This window comes from Lolium perenne, chromosome 5, assembly GCF_019359855.2.
Source record: "Lolium perenne isolate Kyuss_39 chromosome 5, Kyuss_2.0, whole genome shotgun sequence".
NCBI lineage: Eukaryota > Viridiplantae > Streptophyta > Magnoliopsida > Poales > Poaceae > Lolium > Lolium perenne.
In genome coordinates, this window is record NC_067248.2 from 15,220,588 (window position 1) to 15,226,788 (window position 6,201).

The window sequence follows — 6,201 nt, forward strand, 5'->3', positions numbered from 1 at the left end:
TAAGCACATTGCAATGAATCCTATGTACATTGTAACATCCCAAGAGTAACACCTTAGTCCCTTTTACTTTTCTTGCATTGTTATCATCTCATCATGTTGCATTCATGCATATCACCACCTTTGGTTTTTATAAAATTGCATTTGGTTTTGGCTTTGGTTTGTTTGTTTGTTGTTCTTCCTCTCTTCCCTCTCTTGGTTCATCCCCTCACTCTTGTGATGTTCCAAGAAAAGCTAACAAGCCTAAACCTATCCCTCTACTTGACCTACTTTCAAATAGGTCATGCCAAAATTTTCCATTTTTCCTTGGTTGCTATAAACCTACGTCCTCCCCTTTCTTTTTAGCAATGCACATGTTTTATGATCTTGAGATGGTTTACCTTCTCAAATGGTTGAGCCATTAAGGTTTACCAAATATATTGAATACCAAATATTTTGGCTTCTATTAAAATCTCTATGGCTCCCTCTATTTCTTTTAATTCTTTATTTGCCTCAAGCCTACCATAGTTTGGTATAAAAGGTGGGGCCTCTCTGAAATCAATCTCCCTCTTTCAAATATCAAACTTATCTCTTCTCCAATTTTCAGAAAAGGATTTGAAAAGAGAAAGGAATAAAGACAGAAATAGGAAAAAGCAAACAGCAGCCTTAGTAGCTATTTCTTCCCTGGAGCTAGCCTAAGGCCACGGCAGCCTTTTCTTTAACCCAAGCCTAGCTAAATCTAAGCCAGCAGCCCACCTAAGCTAACCAACCCATCAAACCCCAACGGACCACAGCAGCCTAGTTTCCTTCGTGGAGGAAATTTCCCTGTACGCCTCCTTCCTGGCTGTACGACAACCTCCATCGCCACAGGTTTTCGTCCCCCCTCACCGATGCTCGCCACCTGCCCTCTTCCACTCCTTTATACACCAGGGTCTCATTCCCGAACCCTAGCTCGCTCCCTTCCTCATCCACGCCGCGCCGTCCCTTTTCTTCCTCCACCTATCTGTGACATAACGAGGGAAAAACTGCTGCTGCCATCGACTGTCGCCGTCGCCATGGAATGCATCGAGCTAACCTGAGTGGGGGAATCGAACCGCCGCGCCACCGTCTTCATCCTGAGCCACTTCACGGTGCAGGGAACGCCAAGTTCTGTCCGCAAACGAACCCGTCGTCACGTCTTCTTCCCGGAGTCCGTCGCCGTCGCCTCGTCTCCGTCCGTCCCCGAGCCGCCTCGTTCTTCCGGCAGCCTCCCGGTGAGCAGTCGCCACACTCCAGCTTTTCCTTGCCCTTCTTCATCATCTCAAACACGAACCAGAACGACGCAGCCATTGCAATTATCCTCCGTCGCGATACTGCTGATGCGTTATCCTCCAAGTGTTGTTTTCCAGATAGCAAGTGTCACGTTTTCAGATACCAGGAGATACACTTCACCTTAACTGAACCCTGTATCTAATCAAACACATCGCACAGTTCCACTGGTTGTCCCTCTAGTAGCTGGATCAGGCAACCCTGTGATCAAATCCACATCCGGCGTATAAAAGGCCTTTCCTTTTTGCATGTTCGGCTCCCAGAAAACGCTGCACAGTTTTAGTCTTACGTTCAGATAGCAACTGTCATTTTTTCTTCAGAAATTCAGTTAACGTGGAGCTACACTATGCCTTAGCTGAATCCCGTATCCGTACAGTCAAACAGCAGCAGCACGCTGGTTCCGTTACTTTGCGTCTGCAAGGCCGTCCCTGGTTCGAATCTTGCCGGCTCAGATAACACACCTTTTTGGCCTTTGCATCACTGGTGCCTATGTCCCAGAATTCTTTCTCTTTTACTGTTTCAGGTTTCTTGCTTACAGCACCTTTTTGTTTAGATTTAAAAACCAACTTTTGAAACTTCAAATCATACAAACTTTATATCCTGGAATATCGGAAACACCTAATCTACATGCTCATAAAACTTGTTTCAACTTTTGAACAATATAAAATCTGACCACTTTATAAATTGGGATTTAATTGCTAAAATTTGCAAAATTCATAACTTAATATCTATAACTCCAAATTTAGTAAACTTTATATCCAAATGCATTAGGAAAATGTGAGGTTTTCAAATATTAACTTGTCATGCATCATTGGCATCATTCCTGGTTCGAAATAAGTAAAATTTGCAACCATAACTAAATGTTATGTGTGGGTGTTCCATCTTTTCATGCTATATTTTAACACCCCACTTAATTTTGCTATGTATGAAACCCTTGCAGCTCATGCATCATATTGCGCATTGCATACTTGTATTGATTTGTGCTTTTACTTTCCTTGTATGTGCTATTTGGTTCTTCTCGAGTAGACACCGACGCAGAGCAGTACGAGCAGGAGTATGAGTACTCCCAGGAGGATCGTGTCGGTGCTTCTACCCCTGATCTGACAGGCGAGCCCACCTCTTCACCCATTTTACAGTTTCTTGCTCGTTGATCTATTGCTGTCCCTATATTGCGATTCTGTTGTGCCACGTGTCCTATTCCACCTGTTACCCTATATGAACCGAGTTACACATCCTTACCTTACCTGATGTTTGTTGTTTGCTAGCCTTGCGAGTAGTAGCGCGAGTTTAGGGTCTCGTTGATATCTCGAAATGTTCGGGATATCTTGTTTGGAAGTTGACACATGATACACTTCTAGATTTTGTTGTTGTTAAATTGCTACAACTAAAATTGCTAAGGGAATATAATTAATGCAGAGGCATCGGTGAGCCCCTTTGCGAAAGCATCGGATTTTTGTCTCGCTTGTGTCCCCTAGGACCTGAGTTCTTGTTATTTGTTCTAAGGCTGAGCGCACTAACCACTCGCGGGAGGTTTTATTGGGACCCCCCATCACCCATTACCATTTCTCAAGTCTGTTGAAAAGGGGGCCACAACCTTGGTTTTATTTGCCTATGCCATGTATGCCATGCTTTACTTACTGTTGCCTTCGGGTGTTTACTTCATGTTGCCTTCGGGTGTTTATATTCTGTACTGTACCCCGCGGGACGTTTAGCGAAAGCGTGTGGTTTGCACGCCTAGCCGCCGACGCAAACCCTGAGTCCGCGTCGGAGTACGGCCGAACTTCGTCACGGGTAGCTTAGTCGGGTGGCCCCCCTAGGCATTCTTGCAGAGCTGGGAACGGTCTTGTCATGATATCGCGAGAGTCTTCCTATTACCGTTGGATTGCTCGAACGATAGAGTGTGCGTGTATGGGAACAGTAGTGCACCCCTGCAGGGTAAATCTTTTCGGAAAGCCGTGTCCGCGGTTATGGACGACTTGGAGCTGTTTAACTCGATCATAGAACAACTTACACCTAATCTTGTCGCTAATAACTTGCTAATAATTTGCGTAGTAAGTTAGCACTATTACAATGGATACTGAATAAAATTGTCAACTGTGTGAGTGCCTTGCCAGTACTTCTTTGCGAAGGGGGATCGCATTGGCTGGGTTTTGTTTGCAGAGTATAGAACTGCTAGCTTATGCGCTCTCTCACCTTCTCTGATAGACGTAAGTTGTAGCGTGTCTCTATAAGTTAGTTCTTGCTTTGCTGCCGCTAAACTCCACATATAGCCGGGCGAAGTTTATACCGCCCACCAGCGAGCACAGCTGGTCTTGTCTCGCAAGTACGTGCCATTGGTACTTACCCTCGTTTTTCTCCCTCTTTTTCCGGAACCCGCTTTTCGACAAACAGGTACGACAGATGATGAGCAGTTCGCTGGAGGCTACTTCGTTGAGTTCACGGACGACGACCTCGTCGGTTAGCAGGATCGCTCCTAGGCAGCAGCCTGTGGCTTGTTGGTTATGGACCCGATTGGTTATTTATGGACTCTTAGTCCGATTTGGATCTTGTCTGTACTCAAACTTATGTTGCTTCCGCTATGTATGATGTACTGTTGGACATGTTGTCCACTGAGTGTCATTTGGATCTTGCTCAGTAGAGCTTTTCTATAAACATTATTTCCATCTTTTGTGTCTTAGTGTTTATGCTGTGATATTATACCTGTATACCACCCTTGTACCCTGTGCACCGTGCGTGTTTGTTTGAAGTGCACAGGAAGGTGTAGCACCCAGGCCTGGAAAGCTAAACGTGAGCCTATGAGGTGGGTGTTGTGTGCATGGGCGTGTCGAGCTTTGCTTGGCCTACCCATAAGCTTGGGAATGCGAGGCGACCTCGCGGTCCCTTGTAGTGACCTCATGCACATAAACCCCTCGTACCTGCGCGCTCTTGGTTTTCCTACTCCTGGGGCTTACATACATTCACATCTACAATGTCATCTAGTCGACGTAAACAAGCGCAAGGAGATTGAGTCAAGGTACTTACGATTGGGTGGATCGCCAGCGCCCCACTCTGAGGAGGAAGAGGAGAAAATCCCGGTGGAGGAGGAGGCGGCATAGCCGGTAAGTAGGTCCTCAGCTCCGGCCGCGGTGCAGCGGTCGGGAAGCCGGGCGCCGATGGTGCTGTCGTCTGGCGCCGAGCACGAGGTCGGGTGAACCCCGACAGCGGCGGGACGGGAGGCGCGCCACAGGGGGCAGGCGGACGCGGCATGCCCCATGGCATCGCCGCCTGCATCGGGGTGGACGCGAACCCCGGCGGGGGCTCCATCTCCCTGCTGGAGCCCGGTGCACCGCCCGCCATTGAGGCCGCCCTCGCCGTCGGAGACGGATCCGCCGGTCGAATCCAGGCGGCTCGAAGAGCCAGGACGGCGGCGCTCCGGGTTGCGACGCCGACGGGCCTCGTGCTCGCGATGGTCGATTCATCACCGGCACGCGGCCGGCATTGTTGTGGGTATACTTTATGGGTATATCAACGGCATGGCCTAGATCCGGCAAGACCCGGTGGCCCACAGATGGTGATGTGGCATGTGGCCCATCGGGCGGCCCAGTTGCTGTAGATCAGAGAGGATGAAGTCCAGCCCAGGAGCAAGGAGCCGGATCTTAACCGACCTACGAAGGAGGCCGGATCCGTGAAGGCCCATGAAGTATCCGGATCCAGTACGACATTGATGGAAGACGGATTCTTGACGTGCACGACAATGTAATATTCCGTAGTTAGGCAACTTGTATTCCGGGTAGGACTCTCCATAGAAACCCTGGATCCGGGCGCCTATATAAGCCGGATCCTCGGAGACCTAGAGGCACAACCACAACTCATTGTAACAACGCGAAAGCACTCAGATAATTCCAGACAAGCAGCAGTAGGCCCTGTCATCGCGCAGGTGTTCCGAAGCTGGGTAAATCGCGTACCACCGTCCCGAGGACTCTCCGCCCGATGGCCCCTTCTTCTTCTCCTCCTCGTGAGGATCCCTCCTCCGAGGTACCGTCGAATAGGTAACGACAGTTGGCGCCCACCGTGGGGCCAGCGGCGTCTGGAGGCCGGAACCGGGAGGGTTCTACCTTCGGAGGCATCGGCGACACCATCGCCGTGGGGCGCGTCTTGTACGCCGGCAACTTTCCGATCGTCCCTCAGGATGAGTGCTGGATTCCGGCTAGGACAAACCCCGTCAAGCTCTCCATTGTCCCGATTGGCGGGATACACATCTTCATCGGCGAGACCGTCGATTCCGACGGAAACGCTCTGGTAAATCACGCTGACGCGACCGCCGTTGAGCAGGACGATGTCGCGAAGATCCGATCTGAGACGCAGGAGCTTCCTAAGGAAGGTTCCGCCTTAGATCTGGAAATTTCAAAGCCCACCCAATCCGCCCCTGAGCAGGTAATTACGGTGGAAGACAAATGCAGATCCGCCTGGGTCTCCCAGGTGTTAGAGAAGCAAAGGTACCACTTCGTGCACTTCCTCGCACATACCGCAGGAACCGCCCCTCCCTAGGAAGGAGCTGGACCCATGCAGGTTGAGGCTACCGGAGACAGCGACGCCCCGGATCAGCAGGAAGCTGCCGGAGATAGCGCCGTTCCGGACCATCAAGAGGATGCCGGAGACAAGGAGGAATCGATCTTGGGCAACCTAAGCCCAACATCAGACGATGTGTCCACCATGAACACAGAAGAGTACAATCGAGCCATGAAAGAGTTGGAAGATGAGGAGGCAGCCGAAGCAGAATCCGCTCCGCCTAAACAGGTCCTCGCAACCATAACTGGGCTAGAGCAGGAAGCTGACGAAGAAACTCCGACTAACGTCGGACTCCTGGACCCGTCCACTTCGGAAACTCCGCCTTCGCGACCTCGTTACCGCGTCGTGCCGGAATCCGGAGAAGGACAC

The 6,201-nt window shown here is 50.2% G+C and overlaps 1 long non-coding RNA gene across 1 annotated transcript; it reads left to right on the plus strand.

The window, feature by feature from the left end:
• Positions 1 to 950: 950 nt before the first annotated feature.
• Positions 951 to 3,952, plus strand: LOC139830965 (uncharacterized). The gene is made up of 3 exons (XR_011744587.1): positions 951 to 1,229; positions 2,311 to 2,391; positions 3,676 to 3,952. It is a non-coding gene; the product is annotated as an uncharacterized lncRNA (long non-coding RNA).
• Positions 3,953 to 6,201: the final 2,249 nt, after the last annotated feature.